The 25,751-nt window shown below is 34.0% G+C and overlaps 1 long non-coding RNA gene across 1 annotated transcript; it reads right to left on the reverse strand.

The window, feature by feature from the left end:
* Nucleotides 1–633: 633 nt before the first annotated feature.
* On the reverse strand, nt 634–4,123 carry LOC128809577 (uncharacterized). Its single transcript, XR_008437780.1, has 3 exons — nt 4,052–4,123; nt 1,420–1,541; nt 634–925 (listed from the first exon to the last, which is right to left on the reverse strand). It is a non-coding gene; the product is annotated as an uncharacterized LOC128809577 (long non-coding RNA).
* Nucleotides 4,124–25,751: the final 21,628 nt, after the last annotated feature.

Consider the following 25,751-nt stretch of genomic DNA (forward strand, 5'->3'; position numbering starts at 1 on the left):
AACCCAAACCTGGGATGCAACAACCAACTCCAATTAAACTGTAGGATTCAGGGGAGGAAAAGATGAAAGAAGAAAATTGCATGACATCAGAGAAGAACCAAGAATAAAATTGTTTACATATATATAAAAGCCTTAGTTGAAAGTAATACTAGAGATGCCACAGAGATATTATGTAAACCAACAGTACAGCTTCACCTTGAATGCCAGTGATTTCTGGTTACCCTGCCTATAAATTACATAAAGCTGAAATATTCAGAGAAAAATGACAAAAAGCATAAACACAAAGAGGGTCCATAGAAAGTGCATTGAAAATATGAGTAGAAGGCACTGTGACAAAGGCACAGAAAACCATTCTTCTATTCATGTGCTCTCAAAGTATATCAGGATTTCTGATAAATTTAAACGGGTTTCGTTGCTGAAGCTTCTGTAAGATGAGATATACTTCTTAACCCAAAGGGTTAGGAAGTCTACTCATTATATAGGTTATGATATTATTATCTAGCAAAGGTTTTTTACAAGTGTTTGGGAGCAACTGACACAGGCCATGATAGATGAGTCCCAGAGCACTGGAAGGAAGAAAGACAGAACAGAATAAAAAAATTGTCTTTATTCTGTTTTTTCTTTTGCTGAGGTTTATTAAATTATTATCATTTTATAAGTATACTTGATGTGTTTTTGCTAACACATTAAGATTCCATAGATTTCTAGATCATGTTAGTTTGATAAACTCCCTTCAAATTACTCTTTATTGTCAGATTTTCTTAATATTTTCCTCCTTTTAATATTTTTAGTTCCTCAGATCCTTCTGTGAATTCCTTTCAGAATAATCAAAACTTCCAGTACAGCTTGATAAATGGAGTTACTTTCTAATCAAATCACTGTATGGTGGCCATGTTCTCCTCCAGAATGGCTTTTTCTTTAATCACTATAAAGGAATTAGAAATTTCTTTCAGTTGTTTCTCACTTTATTCAGTATACCCCTTGCCCAAATCCTTGCAATCCTTGAAATACTGTTGTTAAATCAGTATTGATCATCATGGCATCCTGTCACTGAGTTAATGGATTTTCCCACTGAATTTGATAAAACTTGTACAAACCTTTCAGAGAGCAAAATTCAGACCGATGTAAAAAAGCTTGATAAGTAATTATGACAGCTGCTTCTTCTCAATTTTGCTTCACTTAAAAAAAATAAATTACTTTCCTCTGTTTCAGGCATCAGGAAGATTATAAACTGTTAGTGTGTTTCATTGAGTGAATATCCACAGTAATTAAATACAAATGTAAAAGGAAAAAAAAAAGAAAGCAGAGGGAGAATGTTTGTATGACTAATTCTTTCCTGAAATAGCACACTTCACACATCATTATAGCTTTCTGTCTTCCACTGAGAAATAAAAGTACCAAACAGTTTTAATTCCTCACCTTTCTATTCACCATGAGGATATATAGATGGTGTCACTTTTTCCTACAGTGGTTATTTGTAGTGTCTCTTGCTGCTGCACTCTTTTCTTTCCTTGCTTCTTTCTGTTAGAGCTATGATTCCTCTTAATGAAATTGGGGAATACAGTAAGTAATTTCAGGGGGTGATAACTTATGAAGGATCTTACTGAGCAAGCAAGTGCTAAGAAAGGTAATGTGTTAATAAAATTTTTGGATTTTCTATATTATGCAACTTATTAACTGTAATAAAGCTACCCATGACAGGTAACATTAAGTGTTTTTATATTTCTTCCTGGTAGATTGCTTACCATACCTTATACCTTTTAATAAAGAAAAGAGTAATTACACAGGTGAAAATACATGACATTGGAATATTTTTATGACTCAATAAATACAAAGGTAGAGGCAAAGTCCAATGAGGTCAATGCATTGATTTCTAGAAGGTCTTATAAAAAGACTTTGATACAAAAATATCAGAACAATGGATTAGATAGATGTGGTAGTTTTGTTACTGTTGGACTTTAGGTGTTGGTTTCTTCTTTTTTTTTTTCCCCAAAAGAAACCCAGGGCCAAATTTGAGCATAGAAAACAATTTATCAAGATTTATCAGAATATTTTCAATCTCCCATATAAGGCTGACTAATCTCTATTAATTTCCAACTTTTTCTATCTTAAAAAATATTTCCTTATTAAGGAAAAAAAAAATCAGTTTTTCTTCAATATGCAGAATATAACTGTTCTTCTGTATAAATAGTCATCATAGCTGAAACAAATATTTCAAAATTCAGTTGGTTTGACTTTCTGTGTATGAATTCCTATATTAATTTCATTTTCAGATAATAAAAACTGGTTCTGTTACACAGACCTTCGCAATTTACTCCACAGTCTCTTATAAAATGGTACTTTTTCTGAAATTGGTAAGTCCACTCATTTAGACAGATAAATAGATAGAAAGACAGACACCACTTTAACAGTGATTAATAGAAACCAGTTCTATTAATCTCCTTAAATTTAATATTTAAGTACTAAAAAGGCAAATCACCTTCCCTTATAATTAATTTAAGAATTAGAAAACCTGGAAGAAAATTGAAATTAATAAAATAAAAAAGAATGCAAAATATTATGTATGGGATTATGGGGTTTAATTAAAATATACAGATGTTTTTCCTTGTTCTCATACAGCACTTTGTGTTTTACTGGTTTTATCATCAGAGCACACTTCCATTCAGGGCTTACACATGCCTAAAAATAGAGGACCAAGCAAAAAAGATTTAGGATTTTATTTACTTTAGGTTTTTATATACTTAAGGATTTTCTAGAAGATAGTCTGGCAATCTCCTCACTGATATCTGAAGCACAGTAATAATCAGTTATTTCTGAAGTATAAATTTTTACCTCTAAAGATAAAAATTGAAATATTTCCAGTCATTTATAATGGTTTCAAACCAATGTCCCTGAATTCCTTTTTTTCACCCTTGTATTCCAGAATAACTAAACTCACTTGATAAATATCAGTGATCTTCAAGATGAACTTGAAATGTTCTCATTTGAACTTTGACTTGTGATGTTGACTTATATCAGATGAGCAGCCCCTTATACTTTGTCTTGCCACTATGGTCAATAAAGCTTTTATGTAAAAAGGGCAAAATGCAACTCTTATTTGCTATATATGCTTCTATCATTTCTTCTTGTCTGTCATATTTGTCTACTTCACTCTTAAAAGATGTTTTTACTGTTAGCGGTAAAAACTAAAGGGATGTTAGTTAGATTCTACTGCCTCACATATTAGCAGAAAAATAGTCAGATTTTAGTGACAATGACTGAATGATTCATTAAAGATTTTGATTTTCAGAAAGTGTTTGATAAAACAATGTTCTGAAGAAATCTGGAGAGCATAATTGCAAGACACCACTACACAATTGCAAAAACATTGCAAACTTTGTTCGGCTGGCCTGATGCTAAGCCCAGCGGAAGTAGTTTGAAAAGATTTTCCATTCCCAGTTCTAGAATCAGTACAATGAGCATGTTTGCAAGAGTGGATGGGCTAACCTTTGCTTTTCACCTTCAGCAATTAAATCACACTGGTCAGGCTGAAGTACTGAAATTTTAAGCAATTCCTGGTGCAAATCAATCAGCGTATAATGAGACCACTGCGCCGTTCTCTTGCTGTTTTCATATGCCATAAGAGTATATGCTTACAGAAACTTGTAATTACTAAGTTAAATAATTCCTCATGGAAACCTGGTTTCTTGTACTGAAAAAATGTTTGCTTTTAACCTCAGTTAGGTCAAGAATGAACATATCGTAAAAAGACTTGTGTTTCTGCATATATCCAGATTGAATTCTTCAGCAATGGAGAAACTATCATTGAGAATAGAAAAATGACATACTCATCACAAATTCAAACCTTTTTAGAACCTAAATAGAGAGGAGATCTGCGGCTTTTGTTTCTCACTCTGGTCTCGGGCAGGTGGGGCGCCCGGCTAGGCACTGCCTTTTGGTCAGACCGAAGCTGCTGCATGCATGGAGGCTCTAGGGCTAAGTGCTCCGGTGTGGGTACATGGCTTTCGTAGCCTTACGCTGGGAGGAAGCAAAGTGATGAGAGAAGGCACACCTTGCCTGCATGGCTGAGAAGGTTTATTTCTGGCGTGGCTGCTGCGGTGGCTGGAGTGGCTGTTCCCAGGTGCAGCACGAGGACAAAATGGCGCTGGGACAATGAAGGCATCGGGTTAAACAGGGGGCAGCAGACAGGGGCAGAAATCCCCCTTGCCCAATAGGGACAGACAACAGGGGAGTGACGTGGGACATAACAACCTGTGGGAACAAAACAGAGGTGGGTACAGCGTTCTGGGACAAATAGGAATGCAAAGGTGGGGTGATTGAAATAGAACTTTCAAGAAGAATCCTGGAGTGGCTACAAGATTGACATGGGACAGCTCCTGTGGTAAGTAACTCGGAGCGAACCATCGTGAGGGGAAAATAGGGGTACAGAGAACTGACTAACTAACATTTATTAAAATCCCTAACTGAACCAACCTTGCATACAACAGTGATCAGCCCATTGCATGGGTTGTGCAAACATGGAACAGATCCAGAAATCCACTCAAATTTTCTTCCAAAAACTGATGTTTTGATTTCTCAGATTACAGATACAGGGCTCTCTCACATGTTAGCATGTGCTTCAGCACATTTTGAAGCAGCCTTAATCACACATTGCCTAAAGCCTACCTGGGTTATTTGCTAATTTCTAGCAACTGAATAAATTTTTCCCTTCCAAATAGTGACTGATTAAATGTCAATAGATTGGAAGCATCTTCTCTACAATATGAATCTTTCAAGGGTCATGGCCTGTGAAAATGATTCAGTTAATGCTTTGCATTATTCTCTTCAGAATGCATTTCAAGAAACACTGAAAAAAGAAGGAATGGGAGAAGCTTTAAAATGTGTGTCTCCATTAATGTCTCATAGAATCATATAGCCTCTTTTCATTGAAAGATTTATAACTCAGAAGAGTGATTTCAAAAGTGCAATATAAGATTATCTCCTGCTAGTCTTTTGCATGACCTTCTGAGTATGACCTAGGCCATAGGAGTCTTGGACCACAAAGACAACTTAGAGCAAGTACTCAGACCATTTTTCTTGAACTTTGCTGGCCACCTATGTCAGGTATACCTATCTCCACTAAAATTAGGAGTATATTAGGGGCATTGTAAGTGCTTCCAGAAGATTCAGAAGCAGCAGTCCAAGTGATAACCTGAGTGGAAATACAACAAAATTAGAAGGGAAAATTCTCATTTCAAACTCTAGCCTCCTCTCAGCATTTTTCTCCACTTCGATATAATTCAGCCTCCCTGTACTACAGAAGATACTGCAGTGTCCTCTTGAACATCGTATACTCTTTTCTAGTATAATAATAATATTTAATGTTCCTTTCTTGCACCAGCTGTGAAAAACAAAGGAAAATAGTGATCTAGTCACAAATTTGATTCCTAAAATCTTTTTTGAATCAGCTAATATGTAAAAGAAGATTCTGTACTCTTGTTAACACACATAGATCAACAATCATAACTCTAATATTATGAAATCATAACGCTGGCCTAAAGGTCCAGAGGAATTTTTAATACCACTGACAAATCACCCAAGTTTCATGATATGTTGAAAATTTAGCTTTAAATATTAGGCAATATCTATCTCCCATCATTTTTCTGTTCTACTCAGAACTCTCTAGTTGTATTCCTATAAACTCGCAAATATACTTGAACATTGTGACTATATCAACTCCAGCATGTTGTCACAGGCCCTTGCTCCTCTGATCCTCTTACTCTGCTCTTTCTTGAAACAATTTTCTTCTTCATTTTCATCTATCTTAAGCTTTTCAGCAGAAGCACTAATTTATGTAAGTAACATTATCATATCAATCTACTGAAAACTGAATACAGCTGACAGCTAATGAACTTTGTTCCAATTACCTTTAATACAACTGCAAAAACATAAATATGTTTTTCTAAATAAGCAGAACAAGTTCACTTTTGTAGAAGGATTTTCTTTTCCATGTCCTGCTTTTTGTAAATAAGTATGAACACAGGGAGTAAAAGAAGGCAATGACTACCAGAGCACTGGATGAAGTAGATAGTATATTGACTTTGATCTACCCATAAGCTTACATTTATATAACAAAGATAAGAACCAAGCCTAAAAATACTGTTGGTTTTGAAACAATAACATCTCTTTTTAAATTATGTATGTAAAAATGTATGTAGAATACCTCTTTGCAAACTGTGAGGTGTTATTGTGAGCTTGCAATATTTAATTTTTATTGAACAAAAAGTCTAAGCTATTATTGAATAAAAGATAGGGTTTCAGTCTTCATGGCAACAACAGAAAAATAAGCATTCCCTGTGTGCCAATGTAGAAAAGCAGCCACGAACAAAAGTCATAAGCAATAACCATTTTTATTATCAGCTTTCAAATTCTTTCAATAAATGTAATCTTAAATATCACAGCATTGACATAGAAAGCTCTGCAAAAGATCTACACAAAATACATTTAAACTGGAAGAAATGGTAATGGACAACAATATGAAGTCTGAGAACACGTGAATTAATACAAAAATCTATAATTTTGGTATAAATCTGTTTTTAAGTGGACGTGGATGATATTCCTACCCAAGCTCTGAAAGTATTTCAGTATTTCTAAAAGTGATTTCAGTCTAATCAGTCAATTGCTATCTTCTTCCCAACTCAGCTTCTGCTTCTACATTAAATCCCTCAATTTAACATAGAAAATTGCTACTTATAGGCCATTGTTTATTGGCAAGTCATTTGTCAGTCCTTCCATCTTCCTGTATAGCTAGGGAAACTTGGACGTGTGTTGTTTCAAATATCTTAAGATACTTTGGCTATTTAACAAGGGCATAGAATTTCAAAAGCCTTCATCATGCTCCAGGATTCTCATTGTAAGAAAGGGGAGATGTAGTCATGCATCTCCTAACTGATACGTGCATGTAGTTAACTTGGGCTTGACATTACTATTTGATACTTGCAAAAGTTCTTGGCATGAAGTTTCCAGTCTGTTAAGGCCCCCTCACCAGAGAAAATTGCCTCTAAAATCAAGTTGTGAATGCCTATAAAACTCATCTAATGAAAACCAATAACTGGAATTTGCAGTCACACAAGTTCAAATTAAAAATAAAACATGTTGCTGAAAGAATATATTACTGGATTCTCCATTTGCTGTTGCTGCCTAATCAGTCTTCAGTCTCTGAAGAGGTATTTGGCCATAGTCTCTCCACTTATGCATTTTGCAAATTCATCAACCAATCTTACCATACCAATTCAAGTTTGCTACTAATTCTGGTGTTAATTTCCATGACTCCCACAGTATCTCATTTGACAGAAGCTCAGAAAAGAAATAGGTAAAGTAATGACTTATAAATCACCTGACAAAAGCTTTTGACACATTGTTTGTAGCAATACTTAGTGCTCATTTTTCCTACATATTATGTTAGGAATCTTACAATAAGAATACATTTGATCCTGACACAGCTGGCTGAGTAACTGTCAAATTTAAAAAGGCATGAATTTAAGAAGAGATTCTATGAAAAAAATCCAATCTGTTTTGTATTTAGAAGTTAAACAAACTCCTGTATAAACATATTATATGAAATCCCATAAAGTATTTAAATAAACTAAAAGAGAATAAAAGCTTCTTTAGTATCATTATTGATAAATCTATCAAGAATTCTCCAACACCTATGGAAACCAGTGCACACATAAAGACTACAGGGAACACTGTTTATTCTGTTTATTCATACAATTTAGGTTACCATCCAGCAGTTGCTTATGTTAAATCAGAGCACTAAGTATACAAAAAGCAGAGAAACAATTGTCACATAATACCAAAGTTACTGAGATATTTTGTCTTGCTAACACTAAATATATTTGATCTTTTTCATTTATTATTGCTAGTCAAAGAAGTGATTCAGTTCTTTTTTATTTAAATACAATTCCCCCTGCCACTGATTTTACATCAATTGAGAATCCCTGCTCTCTCAGGATTGCCTTTAAAATATGTTACACATGCAGATGCAGATCTGTCATCTATCTATCTATCTATCTATCTATCTATCTATCTATCTATCTAGTCTTTGCTTGTGTTATTTGTTTCTTTTTCCAAAGGTATTACAATATTTCATGTTTACACTTGCTAATGTTGATATAAACTTAACTTTGGGGTGACCAACTCAAGTAGTTGTGTTCCTGTAAGTTATCATCAGAATCTTAATCCAGAAGATTTCACCCAAATCAGATAAAACTTTGATTTCTCACGTGCAACTAGTTGGTTGCCAAATAAGAAAAGACATTGGAATTTTATTTTAATTAGTTTTTAATCTAGTGTAGGTATTTCACTTCAATAGTAGCAGGAGATTTGGGGCTTAAGTTTTCACTCATAGTGTTCAATTATCTGGCTAATAAATGTTTTGGACCTGACTTTTCAATATTTAAACTACAAGACCAATATAGAACACTTTTCTTTTGCACATGTAAAAATTTATCCAACTCATTCGCAAATTCTTTACTTCCTTTGATACCTTGAGTTCTCTGCCTTTTTTTTTTTCTCCTGCTCTTATGGATTGTACTGAATTTTATGTCCTTTTCCTTCAAGCTCCTGCCTTTATAACAATTAAGTAGGAATCTTTCTTCTTTTTTTTTTTTTTTTTTTTTTTTGTTTTTCACTATAATATAATGTAAATTATTCTATCAATCAAAGTAACAAAGTATGCAAATTTCTAAGATATGTTTATAATTTCAAGCTAAAAAAATATGATCCACAAGAGAAATCAAAGGCCCAGGCATACCTATTATAATCTCAAGCATGTTAAGAAAATAGAATGTATTTTGTGAGGCTTCATTATTAATATTTTAATGCCCGGAGATATTAATGTTGCTTTAACATCTATCCTGAAATTTATATAGTACAATAAGGTCTTTTTATTTCAAAAAACATGCTTATTTCCCATTTAGGATGATATCTTAATTTCATGGGTAAATACCACTCATAACGGTTAGCATTCATGTTGAGATGTATGGGATAGTTTAAAGTATAGGGAAAAGAGAGAAAGAAATACTTTCATGACATTCTCTAGATACTGATCCCCTTTTAACTGTTTTAGAAGATAAATTTAAGGCATTAAAGGTGACTGTGGAATCCTAGGTAGGAGCAACATGCTGGCACAAAGCACACAAGAGGCGGCTACGAAGTGGTGTGGAAAGGTCCAGAAGATCTCATCCATGCCCCAGGAAAGGAGTCATAAGTGAGCTGTTGGTGGAATAGGCTAATAAAAATTGATCCAGTGCTTCTGAGAAGTGTTAGTTAACCCCAAAATAAGTGTTGGCAACATAATTGAGATCTGAATCAGGCAGAAAATTTGACTTAAATCCCTAAATAAAATAGACTTCTTCACCTCCCATACCACATGTAATTCATATCAGGATGGATCATTGATGTAACTAAAGCAGGGTAAATTCAAATATTGGATTTTGCTTATGGTAGCTAACAAAATAATGCTCTGCCCTTCATACTTTTATGTATATTATTTCAAAATTGTATGTATATCACTCCAAAATTTTTCAGTCTTATTCTCTTCCAAAAAAAAAAAAAAAAAAGGCTAGTCTGAGATTTTATGTCAAGTTTTGCCATATGAAAACATTTACAGTTGACTTGAAAGCTGTTAAAACTGTTGAGATGAAAGTTAAGAAATGTTAGCTCTAAGCTTAGTTTGTCCTATTTAAGATTAATTAATTAGTGGAGAAAAGAACACATAGAGTGAAAAATTTTTACTTTTTTTAGACTCACTAGGAGACTATTATGCATTCATATGACAGCTGGTGTATTGATTCTAGAACCACATGGATTTGTTTTAAATCTATTTCATTAAATGTTTAGGATCCATGTAGAAGCAACAATCATTGATAGAAGAAAACAGCATAAAAAAATCTTTTTTCATCAAGAGTTCATGTGAGCATTATTTCAAAAGAAAGTCAAGTTATTTCAAATTTTAAGTCCATATTCATCTGTGTCCAAATAGTTTAACCTCATAGGAGCTACAGTCAAATGATTATTGTACACATTCTCTTCTAAAGAATAATTATCTAACCAAGACCATATTTTTAATGATTGCTGTAATTTTATCAGGATTGATCCTGTAAGAAATAAAAGTATTTTATCTATAAGACACACTACCTTTGAAAAAAGAAGCATAAAATAAATTCATTTTAACGATTATGTCATTCATTGTGATTATACTGGGGGAGAATAATACTGTACTTCTGTTTTTCTTTCACTGAGTATTTCTGATTTGAATAAGCATGATTTGTTTCTTTCACAATAAGCTGGTTTCTCTAACTAGTTGTTCAGCTAAAGATTCATAGTCTATCAAAAATACTTCCTCACTTAAAGATGATCAACAAATTGGGAAGCCATTGAACAGTGTAGAAAAAGCTGATGAGACTTTCCAAGTTTCTGTATTAAATCATTAATCCAAGAACTGGAGAGATTAGCTTGGGAAATTTTAATCAAATAAACTAGTTACATGATTAGTCATTTAGTGGAGAAAAACAAAAGAAAATTAATTTGCTTTAGAAACACAGATTGTAAACATGGCAGAACTTTGTCTATTATAAATGTACTAAGGTAGCATAAACATACATTTTAGCATTAGAGATTTGTGTATTTAAACTCAGGGCCAACGTACAAATTCATGCTAATGATTATTGATCTATTGATTTTTGTGGTGTCAACTGTGCAACTGTTGTAATTGTTAGTTCTACCTATGCTCTCTAAAGAACTTAAAAGTATAGAAGGGAAAGCCAATTTAAAGACTCCTATATAACAGAAAAGAAGGATAAGAATCTTTTCCATATTTTCTTTGTATCAAAAATGGATCTTGTACAATAAAAAACATCCGTAAATTCTGTTTCATGGTAATAGGATTACATGATAGCAAAAAGAATGTTTGTTTTTGGAGAAAAGGCCCCAAGTAATTAGTTGCTGCAGCATTTTTTGAGAGAAATATAAAAATAGTTTTTTGAAGCTGTTCTTAATTTCTTCAAGCAATGTATTTCTGGACAGTTTGAAATACAGTTTATTGATTGTACTTTAGAATTCTTGGTTGAAGAAAAGGGTAACAGAAACATAATAGATATTCTGTGCCAAAAGCACATCTCTTAGTAGATGACCTGAAGCTGGCTAACTTCAGAAAATCAGTCAGCATAGAGATTGGATAGATTGAGTCAGCATAGATTGGATAACTTCTGAGTGCAGATTGTTTTCAGATCACCTTAAAGTAGGCATGATTCGTGAAAGTATTAATCTGTTTGTCCATTGTGGGTTCATTTGCAGAGACCTGGGATTTTTCTGTTGAACTAGTATCAGACATTAATTTTACTTGTACTATATTGACTTGTTTCTTCTCAGACTACCAATATGGAGGCACACTGGAAACCTCCTAGCTCAGCTGTAAAAAGCAATATTTTATGGAAATCTTAGTTTCTCCCTAGCTGCAATTATAAGGGGAAATTTGCAGCCACTGATAATAATTTTATTTATATACCACAATAAGGCAAACATGGTACTTTGACCCTGGAAGGAAAGGACATAATATTATAGTAATTTATATTTTAGGAATTCTGTCACCAAATGTTTTGCTGTGCTTTGATTTTCAAATTACAGGTTTATTTTTAATTAATTTTGTAAAGATTCACTGGAAGAATAAAACCGTGGTGCCTAAGGCTGAAATTTTATGTTAGGCCTCTAAAATATGTTGACTGAAATAAAAAATAGATGACTGAAACCTGTGTAGAAATGTCTGAGCTAGATTTAAACTATCAGTATGAAGATAATAATACTAAAATGTAAGAGACTGAAGCTCAGCATGAGCTATAAGATAGACTTGGGAAAAAGCATCAATACATAGGAAATAAGTCTGCCATAAAATTGGAGGTATTAAAACTACCCTTTGGTTTATAATTGATTTTCCATATTTTTGACTAAAGTATAAACCAGGCACATCCTGTTTTTACTTGCCAGTTTGCACTGTGTTCTTATTGCCAGTCCTTGGCTGGTTCCACAGCTATCCAACAATTGGTTGACAATTTGAGACACAAGTGTTAGCTTTATCTTCTGGGTTCCTACAGCCAGTGATGCCCATAAGTGGTAGCTCCAAAAAATTGCACAGCAGGTAGAAGCATGGGTTTCTGCCTGACCTCCAAAGGCAGCCTTTGAACAAACTCCTGGTACCCATACTCTTTAAGTACTGCTGAATGCGAGATTAATTTGTGTAGAGACATGTGCAGCCTGCTGCACTTTAATTATGCTACAGAGTTGAATGCCTCTGTGTAGCTGCAGTAGACAATCCCTCTGACTTGTAGACAATGATACTGAAAGTAGTCAAACATGATTGAAGAATGTCTCTTTTTACCTGATAGCATATTATGGCATATAGTTTATCCCATCTGAGTCTGCAGTATAAGGGTAAATGGAAAAAGGCAGATAACTCACTATCATATCCACAGCAAAACATTTTCCCTACATATCCCTGATAAAATTTGAATTCAGTTAATTTACTTTTACGCAAGCTTTGCCCTTCATTTCATATTCTTTGTGGTATGAGTTATTACTGACATTTAAGAATCCTGTTTTATAGCTGCGTTCAAAATGGAATGCAGGTAAATAAAGAATGGCATTATACATAACACAATATAAAGGGTGATAAAAAATGTAAATTTTAGTAGCTCATCCAAGCTTATATTTAGGGTTATTGGAAGTATTAGAACACCCCATGAAACAAGAACAAGTGCTTTCTTGCTTGTGGTAAGACAGAGTAGGAAAGAGAAAATAATTAGGCAAAAAATCTTTGGTGTTATCCTGAATAGTCATCTTTGATTGTGAGCATGGTAGCCACCCTTAAGTCAATATTAAACCATGTATTAATAGAAAAATTCTTGAAAAGTAACCCAATAAATGAATACTAACAACAGGAAGGAATTTACAGTGTGAAGAAAGAAGTCAGCAAGCTTACTCTTCAAATGCTGTATCAACCCATATCATTATAAAATGTAAGAGATCTTATACTTTTGATGAGTTTTCTTGGTCATCCATATCTAAATAAAATACAGCACAAAATCTTAGAGGCTTGGATACTGCATGCCAAGCCTAATGCTGTGCTGAAATCCAATACCAGTCTAACTGAAAATCATTTTGATTTAGAACTGAATGGGGATTTTAGAACTGCTGTGAATAATGATGTTTTCATATTTATTCCAGATTTAACTCTTAGTTCTGGTGCATTTTGAGTTTGGATTTGAGTTATTTTTTTGTTTAAGAAGAGGGGACATTTTTGGGTTTCTTCTTCCCAATCACTATCTAAGTTGCTATTTTTGTGCATTAAGAAACAATTACTTGGTCTTTTTATCACATTTCATATGTTGTCTTTTTTTTTTTCCATTTCACAAATATCAAAATAGAAGAAAAAATATGGAGTTGAAAACATCAAAATCTCCAGTTATCTGCTAGGTGAAGAGGAATAAAAATTTAGCAACAACCCTTGAATATGTATTTTTTGGAATATAGGTGGAGAACAACTAGGAACTAGATAATTTCCAAAGCCTAAATCAAAGCTGAATTTAATCCTGTGAGAGATTTTCACCATATAACTTTAATTTGTGCAGTATTAATTGCATTCAAACACCTTATATAATTAATTATTTTTAACAACAATTACAACACCAAATTTTCCAATAGAAAGTCATAAGTTTCCTAGATAATTTGACTAATTTGTCCTTCAGAGTGCTAAAGCCCTGAATGACCTCTATTTCTTTCTTTCTTTTTTACCCCTTTACCCCTTTTTTACCAAATACATATTTGTATGTATTTCATACCACAAAGCATGACTAGCTCCTCAAAGCACTGCTGTTTTAACTTGCTGTTCATACATTCTTTTTCTTAAAAACTGTTTTTAATAAAAATTTACCTTATGTGATATTTTTGTACATGTTTACATAAATGCATTCCTCATGATCTTCTTGTAAATCCAAGATTTTATCCACACTGGTTATGAAAATATCTTTTATTTAAATACTACTTGGGCTGAACTCTTCTAATGATTCTTTTACTGCAAAGGAACCCTGCTGATCTTCAAATGAAAGATATGTCTATGGGCATAAACCCCACAGTGAATTTTGAGCAAGGATGACTGCTTTTATTTTTTGTGAGTGGATTATTTGGATTATTGGAATATTCAAAACCAGAAACTACAAAAAAGTCACTATGCATAAATTTGCATTTGTACATAGCTAGATAGGTAGATAGATAGGTATTTAGAAAAGAAAAAAAAAAAAAAAGAGGCAAAAGAATCAGACTGGATGTTTGTGAAAAGTTGCAATTAGAAGGATCATCCTTCTTGGCTTTTAATGTTGCTGTCCTGCCCTGTTCCTGAAAGTGACTACATGGGGCAGAAGGCTGTCAGAAGAATAAAAATCTGACCCACAGGCATCCTGAGTTCCACATGCTGGCATGAGGGTAAACTGAGATTTCCAAATGAAATGTGTCATCATCCTTTACAATCTGCCAGTCTCACTAGAAGGCCGTGAATGGGAGTGAGGATTTTTCACATATCTGCTCAAAAGAAGCTCTGTTGTCTCTAAAAGAAGACTTCATGGCTTTTCCTAACCAAAGCTCTGCACAAATCATTCCTGAGCAAGCTGCTGATCAGGTTGCCAAGGGAGATTGCAAAATGGCCATTATTATTAGGTGTTTTTAAGAGTCTCTTAGAAAAACATGTATTCCTCATGATGGAAATGCAGCTGAGGCTGCCTTCAAGACAAAATGATTAGTTAAGGTTTCTTCCACTTGACTCCTACTTTCTGGGATTTCATGTTCACTTTTATATGATTTCACATTATTTCTCTTGAGCCCTAGTGAGAAAGTAAGAAAATGTATGCCTACAGGAAAACAGCTCATACAGCAATTAAGAGATTTGAAGGACAAGCTGGAATCCAAGATGGAACTCAAGGAAACTAGTTTCTGCCCAGCCTATTAGACAGTGGTCCACTTGAGAAGTTCCAAATAAACAAGGCAACAGATTTTGATGTCATTTTTCTTCAGTCACTGCAGAATTATACAGAGATAGAAAGCATCACTTTGATGAGGTTTAGGTATATCCCACTGGGAATCCATTTGACCTGCAGCCTTTTCTCCACTTTTTCACATGTATTTATTGATTCCATTGATGAAGGCATCTGTTATATGTGAAACCTTCATTTGTTCTTGTGGAACACTCTTTAGCAGGTCTTATAGTTCAGACAAAGAGTGGTATGATAAGACTTAAACTAATACAGAATAATATTTTCACACTGAAAACAACACTATCAGTAAATCTCACTTCAAAAAAAATGCTGAACTATTTTTTAGCATTTTGACTCTGATGGCCATGTGGTTTGTTCTGCATTTGGAAAAGAAAAAACAGAAGTTTGAAACAGCAAAATATTTTCTACATAGATAAGGATTTTATACAGATTTATACATCTTTAACATTTTAAATTTAAAAATTGTTTCCTATCCAAGTTATGACTTAGTTTTTCAGATAAATTATGTCAGACCACTGAAAATCAACACATTTGTTCATTGTCATATTAATATATCCAAGAAATTTTGAGGGGTTTTGCATGTTAGTTTAAATTCCTTTTCATGAATAAAGGCAGGATAAAAATTTTAATTGTAATGAGAAAATTTTGAGGAAAATAATTCCAGGTAATTTATAGAACTACTGATAAATACCTGCTAAAATTACAAAATGTTCAGGCTGTGGTCTAAATCAGATTTTTTGCTTGCATACAAAATGTCTTTGCATCTATATGGTTGAATCTACTTAAGAAATTTTATACATAAAACCTTGTAACTTAAAATATTATATGAAGTAGTAAGTCTGTTAAAATGTTTTGACTATACTGTGCTGCAGCAACTCAGTGGTCTGCTTAGAAGATTTTCTATCAAAATGCTGGCCAAAAGAACAGATTTTTATTGTCTGTGATCAATTACGACAGGTAGAAATTGCTGCTGTACCAAAGAATTACATTGTTAAAGATGAAATAAAACATCAAGTACTGCATACCATTCTACTTTTTGCAGAGAAAAAAGACTGCAGCAAAATTGCAGTAAAAGTACTGCATCCCCCTTTATGCTACTTCACTGAGGAGATTACAAAGCTTCAGTTTCTTCAATGATTTGTGTAATCTAACCCTCTTTGTTTTCATATCATCAAGAAAGACAGACAGGGAAATGAAGAAGTTTTGACAATTTCTACTAGCTCCAAGCTGGTGCAGATTTGCTATACCTGCCAGCTGACCCTCATTTGGTATGCCAAATATTGTATTTAATTCAAGACAGAAGAATTGCCAGCCATCTAAATTTCACTTAGTTTAGCTGCTTCTGGTTATCCTCTTACTTTCCACTTCTTTGTGGTCTTTACTGCTGCTGAGGATGTCAGGATGATGTAGAAAAAGTTGTTAACATTAGATGTAAATAACTTTTTAAGAAAAAGGAAAGATGGGATGCCTTTTTACTTCTAAATGTGATTTGAAAATAGACCTAAATTTTAGCTGCTACTCATTACTAAGGTGACTTATCTTGGAAGGAAAAGATATGGGAGGAAACCGAGCTATCTAAAATATTTCTTTTATTTGAAGCCTATCCTCTCTCTGTATATTGTACTTTGTTCTGTAATGTAAAATGCATTGTTATGTAGCACCAGGAAAGCAGAAGTACGGGAAAACCTGAAAAAGAATAATAATCCTGTATGACTATTTCCTTTTGTATTCTTCTTTGTGCTGTATGAGATGAAATGTTTTCAGCAACTGTAAGCACTGTGTAAACAAAACAGTCACTAATTTAGAAGGTTTTAAGTGAAGAAAAAGTACATGAAAACAAGTATGATGATAAAGAAGAAATCTGCTTTTCTTCTTTGTCAATTTTTCCTTCACAAATAAGAACAGGAGTTAACAGTAAGAGAGAGTAGGAATGTCACAAACATGTTTATAAAAAGATTTTTTTGCCTTTTATTGAAAAACGGAATACCAACCTCTCCTCCTTGACTGCTCACCTAAATTTTATCAGTGCTGCCACCTAAGAGAGACCAGCTGAAAACACAACAGATATTGTTATTTATGCCTGGCTGTTGAAAGTGTTGGTGAGCACTGGTCACTGTGTTGAACTTTGTCAGTCACTTGTGTCCTTGGGCTACCTTGGAACGGCTTTTCCAAAAAAGATTTTGAAGTATCTTTTTTTTCTTTCAGTCAGTCTGGTTCCCTTGTTATATTTAGCAGGCTCTAGCACTTATTTTGCTAATATTAATAAAAAAAATATTTCATACCTCTAAGGAATTATTTTGTTTTGGATTTTTTTTTTCTGAATTTAACTTCCTGAATTTGTTCTTAATCCCTTACTAAATGTTGTTGGCAAGTATTAGCTAGTAAGATTAACTGTAATGTGTAAGCTTTTTTTAGTATCTGCAAAGAGCTGTGAGTAATCCTCATTTAGGCATGGATCTAATTCACATGTACTTTTGGAATTGGAGAATGGCATTAGAATGGCAATAAAAATATTTCAGAATTTATTGAAATAAAAATAATTGAAAATTAATATAATAATGCAACCTTATTTTTACATGTATTGTAAATTTTCATTAGAAGAAATGCAGTCTGTAAGAGTTGACAGAAGAAACTCAACTAAAGCAGCCAGAAAATATACCAATCTTATGCATTTAAGCTTGAATAATTTCTATATTTACATTGTACACATGTGGAAGGAAGATATTTACTATTTTTTTAGCTCAAGTAATAACCAGGGACAAAATTTTAGTTTCAGCAATACAAAAGTATAGCTTTTTAAATTGCCTCAATGGTATCAGCAGTAATTATTACCATGTTTTCATTTTCTGCTAGCTGAAAAAAAATAAGCATGTTTAAGGATTAAGCATTAATACCAATACACAATAAAACAAGTAACTAAGCACATAAATGGCTACACTTTATAGTTAAATCTTCATATTCCTTCTTTAGAAGTTTGATAATCTGGACTCATATCACTGCAGCTCTATTACTACTTCATACTGTATTAATTACTGATAGCCTGTGGATCTGAAACATACCGGGTTCATAAAAAATTAAATTCCCAAATTATCTATTAACCATTTATTTTTCTGTTGTGTTTGCTTATGGCCCAAGGAATGCCAAAGCAAATACATTTTGAATATTTCCATTTTTTGGGTTCTAAATTTTTCAAGAATAAATTAGAAGATTTTTTATGCACCTGGGCTAATGATCTCTACTTTTGCTCCAAAATTAAATGAGACTGACATCTAATCACGATTTAAAATCTTGTTTCTTTCTGTTACAGAAAGAATTTGTAATGACCTAGTAGCTCAGTTTCTTTTCCCAAGGATATCAGTTAAGCACCTTTTACCAGGTTCAGAACTCAGGTAATACTATATGGGAATTTGAGACTGTGAAATGAATGCCAGACAGCAGAGCAGCGTGACTATCTGAGGCATGATCCTTGCTGACTTTCACTTCATATCATCATTTACTGTTGGTCAAAGTGGATACAGATTGCTCACAAACTAGATTTTTCCACCAATGCTTCTGTGAACTGAAAATACAAGGCAAAAGTGATTCTGTCAGGAAATGTTGTTAATTGACAGAGCTAGAACATTTGCTAAGCACTGAACAAAGATATGGAAGTCAAACTGCACATGCAGTTATGTTGTTCAGGCTTTACTGTCCACGGTTTGCTGCTTTCCCTCCATAGGGAAGGATTGAAGCCAAACCTGGGAATTCCTCAGAGACATATTGATCTGCAAGATTCAGCCCGTTAGTCAAAGCAAATCTGACATGACTTAATTAGAAGAAGAAAATTTTAAAAAGGATCCCTTGCAGGTAGGTTTATGCTGTAAAAGCTAGACTGTGTGCATATATACTTTTGTATAAAGTATATATATAGAGTAAAATATATATATAATTTAATACATATTAATTTATATATAAATTACTGTGCTCTAATTAATTGAGGCATATTAGAACAGATTAGGAAATATATATGAATATGGTTTTTATCTAGTATTTACCATTTTGACACGGTGACATATTTATAATAAATATTATAAATATAGAATAAAAATGGTTCCTCCATCCATTTTTTTTCTTGATCGCTACCAGTCCTAAGTATTTAAGCACAAAATGAAGAATGGGAAATGTTCTACCAGCTTCACATTCTAAAATGGCTAACCCTAACAGAAGAACCAAATTCATTAGATGCTTTTGAAAATTCAATATTCTCCTTTCATATAAATCTGAACTATGGAAATGAGACTGAGTATTTGTGGATCTTCAGCTGTAGATTTGTATCACATCTTTGTGCAGTGCAGTATATGAAACATTTTGAAAGCATCTTGGTCCAGATCAAGATTTTCTGAAAAACTTGGTGGCATTATTTTACTTCCCCCTTTTTGCATTGACCACTAAAGCACAGTCAAAACATATTTACATACATCTAGGACGGTATATCCTCGTGGTTCACCACTGGGGGGCTGAAAGCTGAAGCATGAACCTGTCAGTCACCATGGCTAGGTTACAGACATTATAGTTAAGAACCAATCTCTCAATTTACAGCTCTGTATTCTGTGTATTCTATATATAATAACATCTATTCATCTGAAAGCTTTTCAGTTCACTTCCTTTTTATTTATTCATCTTTCTATAACAGCAGATGAATAGCGGGTAATCAGAAATATCCATGTCTGGTTATGTTTACATCTAATGCCATGTCCTTTTTCACGTGTTAAGGTGGGATGAAACTTGCTGCAATCAACAGCTCCATAAAAAAGAAAAGACCTAAAGAGAGATATAATTTGGGAAATTGAAGGAATGATAAATGAACGCATTAGAGTGTATATGTTCAGCTAAGATACAAAAAACCTTCCTAAACCATATCTCTATATTCTCCTATCTTTCCACACAAATATTGAGCATTCTGGGATGATTTAAAAATCACAGCCAATTTTATTAACTAAATTTTGTAATGGGAGACTGAAAAATGTGGGGAAATATCTTAGAGAAGATCCTATAATAATATATATAATCTTTTCATTTTCTCTTTTCCCTGAGAAATATATATTTTTTGTGTCATATCCTGCCTTTACTCACATTGAGAAGCTCCTTACTCCACAGGCAATCCTGAAATCAATCTTTCTGAACATTTAGTAGGTTAAAAAAGCCCACTTAATTAAAATAGGAAAGGACAAACATGCTGGACAGGCAGAGGAGTGAGAAACCAGTACAAACATTCAGGTTTGGAAATTGAGTATGAGGCAGTAATCAAAGGAGCAGAGATTCCCTCAGCAGCCCATGAAGAGGACTACTCTGGAGCAGATATACAAAGTGCAGCCCACGGTGAACTCTCTGTTGGAGCAGATAGATATTTCCTGAAGGAATTTGAGCTCATGAAGAACCCACAGTGGAACAGAACTTTTCCTGAAGGACAGTGGAGAGAAACCATCCAGGAACAGGGGGAATATGTGAGAAGAAACAAGAAGCACAGAGGAACTGCTACTGCAGTAGAACTGCTACGTCCCCGTGAGCCTTCTGCACTACTCAGAGGCTGCAGCTGCTGCTGCTGGGTAGAAGAATTGGGAATGAAGGATTGAAGTGGAGACTGGAAAAATGAGATGGTGAGGGTAGAAGTTCCACTGTAAATTCTGGTTTTGTTTCTCACCATCCAAATCTATTTAGATTGGAAATTGAATAATATTCTCCAAATCAAGTCTGTTTCTCCTATGATGGCAGGACATAAATGACTTCCCTGTCTTAATTTCATCACCAAGCTTTTCCTCTTATTTTTTTCCCCCCTGCCTGTTTAGGAGAGTTGGTAAATGTGTTTAATCCAGCATATTACCATTTGTTTGACTCAACCAAAAACAATGATTTGAATGCATCAGCTTGTTCATTCTACATTTAGGATCTTCTAAAAATGCCAAAACAACTTGAAGCATATAAATATTTAGTTTGAAGCATATTGTAACATTTAGAAACTGTAAATCATAAGTATTCACGGCACTTTTTCTTCAAACTAGGCCTTAACCAAACAATCAGATAACTGTCAAAAAGTCAAAAAAAAAACATTCAAGACACATTTTTATTTTCAGCTTTAATCTGCTCAGGAAAAGAGAGTCTAAAGAATAAAAAGAATCAAAAAAATTACCAGACCTTATTTTAAGGCACAGTTGAAATTTCAGTATAAATTCAGAAATACAACCTAAGCAGAGGATTGCAACTGTCACTTTTAAGATTGAATACTGTCCCAAAGAAAGAAAGCTTCTATAGAGACACTGCTGAGGAATTCCTATATTCTTCATATGTTTGATATAATAGGTGTTTAAACACTTAGATATTTTCCTTCTCATATTTAAATGTATGTTTTAATTTCATGTTTCTGAAATGCATACTTATATAAAATAGGCTCTACACTGCAATGCAGTATGCATCAGTAACAAGATCAAACAGCATAAAAGAAGAAATATAAGGAAATGATTAAATGTGGATCAGATTTGAGGTAGGGTAGCCTTCCTTAGATAAAAAGTCTGTATAGTTAGGTAACTATTCAATGTTCCAAAGATTGACAGTCCTATTTCAGTAAACTTTATTGTCCATACTAGACCATTACAAAATGCAGTAAGAGATAGAACAAATTTTATTTTGAAGTTGACTTTTTGTGCTTACAGAATGTGATGAGGGACAATGCTATGACAGTTCAGGCTTACTCAGGCTTAATGACTGATCTAAATTGGAGCTTGGAGATAAGCAAAATTCTTTAGTGATGCCTCAGTTGTCATTGATTGCTATGAGCAATTTTAAAACTATTCAGGATGAGAATTGCCAGCTTGGCTCTGAAGAAGGGGAAACCAGTACATACGACTGGAAGCTGGAACAAATGCTATTGAATAAAAAAAAGAAAGAAAATAAAACCCCAAAGGTTTATATTACTTGTATATATAGGTGATATTCACAACTATATACAGCATTTTACATCATCAGGGAAAGACATAGTGGATGTACAGAGTACTATGTAAGCAGTAGCTGTGACAAGACAAAAATTAAAGTCTAGGCACATTATAGATCAGCAGCAGCAGCAAGATGACTGAAAACAAAATGTTCTAGGAAAAAGACAATAAAGATGTCAAGTGTAGAGCAGAAGTTCCCCTTCTGATTGTTGAGCTCAGAAAATATTTCTTTCTGACAAAGTTATCCTGCTTCTTGCACACAGCACAGCATATTTTCCATCTAAATTACAATTATTAGAACAGCAAGTATTTAAGGCAACTAATATGCTCAATCATAATAAGGACAGAGGCTTGTGTTTGGGTGAGAAAGGGCTATAACTACTCTGTTCTTTCAGAAGTTTTGGAAGCAGTACATATGTTCAGTATTGCTGTGTCTTCTGAAAAGCTCACTTCAAATCCAAAACCTGCTTCTTGAGCAGTATATACAAAGCCAGTGGATGTATTTAAGCACATTGGTTTCACATAACAAGGAACATCCTGCAGTAATATTTGGGTCTCATTGAGGCTTATAGTCTTGTTCAGAGGGCAAATTTGGCCATCAGTGCATCTTCAGAACAGCCTCCCAAAGACAATGTAAGTTTTTGTATTGTGTTTGCATGGCTAGGTTTTGGTAGTGGGGAGCTGCAGGGGTCGCTTCTGTGAGAAACTGCCCAGCAGAGCCAGTGCCAGCCAGCTCCAGGATGGATTTTCGATTGGTCAAGGCCAAGTCAATCAAGAATGACTTTGTGATAACCTATTTGAGAAATAAGCAAAAGTTATTGGAGAGATGTGATTGCAGCTAGAGAAGAGCAGAGTGACAGTATTTTGAGAGGAATAGCTCTGCAGACACCAAGGTCAGTGGAGCAGGAGAGGGAGGACATGCTCCAAGCACAGGAGTTGAGATTCCCTTGCAGCCTGTTGTGAAGACCATGGTGAAGCAGCTGTTCCCCTGCAGCCCACAGAGGACCATGGGGATGCAGAAATCCACCTGAAGCCCATGGAGGAGGTCTGCATTGCAGCAGGTGAATGCCTGAGAGGAGGCTGTAAACCCAGGAGAAACCTGTCCTGGAGCAGGCCTGTGCAAAGAGGAGAGCACACTGGAGCAGGTGTCTTGGTAGGACTTGTGATCCTCCAGGAGACTCACACTCAAGCAAGCTGTGCCTGAAGGACTGCACCCCATGGAAGAGTGACCCACATTATAGCAGTTTGTGGAGAACTGTTGCCCATGGAGTGGACTCATGTTGGAGAAGCTCCTGGAGGACTCTCACCTACTCCTGGAAGACTCTCACCTATGGGAGAGTCCTCCCCACACTGAGAAGGCAAAAGGCTTTCCCCTGAAAAGTAGCAGAAACAACCTGTGATGAACTGACCGTAACCCTTATTCTCCATCTCCCTTAGCTGATTAAAGAGAAGATGGCAGAGTTTGGGAAGGAGGAAGGGTGGAGGAAAGGTGTTTTTAAGATTCATTTTACTTCTTATTATCCTGCTCTTATTTTGTTAGTAATAAATTCTATTAATATCCCCAAGCTGACCCTCCTTTGTCCATGACAGTATTTGATGAGTGAGTGATTTTCCTCCCTGTCCTTATCCCAATTAATGAATTTTTGTTATACTTTTTCTTCCCTTTCATACTGAAAAGGGGAGTATTAGAGTGGCTTTCATGGGTGTCTAGTATCCAGACAGGGTCAACCCAGTACAATTGTCTTCTGTGCTAATGTTAAATATACTGCCTACTTGTGGTGGCATAACAAAAAACAAACCAGAAAATTAGGAATCTTGTCTCAGAAACTAAAATAAAAAAAAAAAAAAAAAAAAAAAAAAAAAAAAAAAAAAAAAAAAATTACTGGGGAAAATGGGCTTATTTCTGCTTTTCTTTTTTTTTTTTTTAGGTTTGAGATCAAATGTGGCAAAGTAGCTTTATCAATATTATCAGGCTCAAAAATACGCATCACAATATCAGTATTGGTTTTACATTGTCTTGATTAACATGGGTACATAATTTTAAATATTGGGTATAATGGTCTTCAACAGAAAATATATAGTTTATCTTTGTTTAAAATAGATTGGCATGTTTATATTATTTGAAGATTTTAATAGGAAGGGGTTTTTTATGAGTATTGATCTTTTTCTGAGCAAATATCACTGTTTTCTATCTCTATCCTTTTTCTGACTCTAAAGATATGTGCACTTGTGTTTTATCTTGGAGATAAATATAATGCCATAGAAATATTTTCCAAAAGGGTCCCAAGTTTCACACATACTCTGGTTAAAATATTCAGACTTTACTGAAATTTACTTAGTTAATTTATTTAGGAAATATGTATTGCCAAAAGAAAAAACTCATGGTTTTGGTATATTTAGCATTTACCCTGAAATTTTAGTGACAGAAATTTAAGATGCTGTATTTTCTTGTTGTGCACAGTTTGATCACTCTCCTGATTACTAAAGTATAGCTGCACTAGGGAGATTTTCCCTGTAATTTATTGGTTTCCAAAAAAAAAAAAAAGGAAAAAAAGATAAAAGGTCAACAGTGTTGTTTTGAAAATCCTGTGACTTAACCAATTTCAAAAATAGCATGTGCAAATGAATACTCTGCTTGTTTGCAAATCAAGTCCTATGGATTCCTCTTTATCTCGCTTTACTCACTTTGTCGTCTGGGACAATTCCAGCTTAAAATTTTGTTTTCCTATTTTTTCTTTTCTATGAGAAATCAAATATTTAAGGAGGATGATTTTAAGCCTTCTCACAAACAGAGAAGTAGTGATTATCTTAATTCACTATCTATTCTATAAATTTAGACTGTTGACTTGGAAATGAAAGGGAAAAATTATGCAGAAACTATTAATAAAGCAGTTCCACAAAAACCTGAATTCCCCAGATGAAAAACTGTTCAGATAACTGAATTATTTTACAAGACATCCACAGGGACATAGCATCAATATTTAGAATCATTCTTGAAAACAAAGGGAATGGTTGGAACATTGATTTATAACACATGAACTCTCAGATATTTCTTATTAGCAGAAAATTGAACATTTTGGATATATTATTCAACAGATATATAGGTGTTCAAAGGCATATCATTTTTGAGATAAAGGAATTCACCTTGTCTTACACTACTTGTGTATGAAATGATCCAATTGTCTTTTGAAATACCTAGGGAGAAAATAAAATATTCAGCTTTCTCCTCTATCCCTAGCTAGGCTCCTGCTGCTTGTAGATACCCATTATTTTTCTTCTAATTATAGTACAATAAATGTATTAACAATTTTGGTAGGTATACAGAGTATATTCATGCTTTTTATTTATTAATTCAATTTATTATTATGTTTCTCTCCAGTTTTGCATTAGGGATAGCTCTTCATATAGTGCTTGAACATATTTTTGTACTATAGACATGAAACTTTAGATTTAAAATGCCTTCTAGATTAAAGGAAAACAGTTGTTTTGGGCTTCCAGAGTGGCCAAATCCTTTTTGCCAAATTCATGCTTTGTTAGATTTTTTTTTTTTTTTTTTTTAAGAAGAATAGGTCTCCAAAGTGGCCTCTTTTACTTCTTAGGAGTCATTTGATCTTACTCAGGCTTCTAGCACTGCCTAAATTTTAAATGGCACCTGAATTAACTCTTCTGGACTGAACACCTAAATTTTCTACATAGCCAGTGGGGT

This window comes from Vidua macroura, chromosome 6 (assembly GCF_024509145.1).
Source record: "Vidua macroura isolate BioBank_ID:100142 chromosome 6, ASM2450914v1, whole genome shotgun sequence".
NCBI lineage: Eukaryota > Metazoa > Chordata > Aves > Passeriformes > Viduidae > Vidua > Vidua macroura.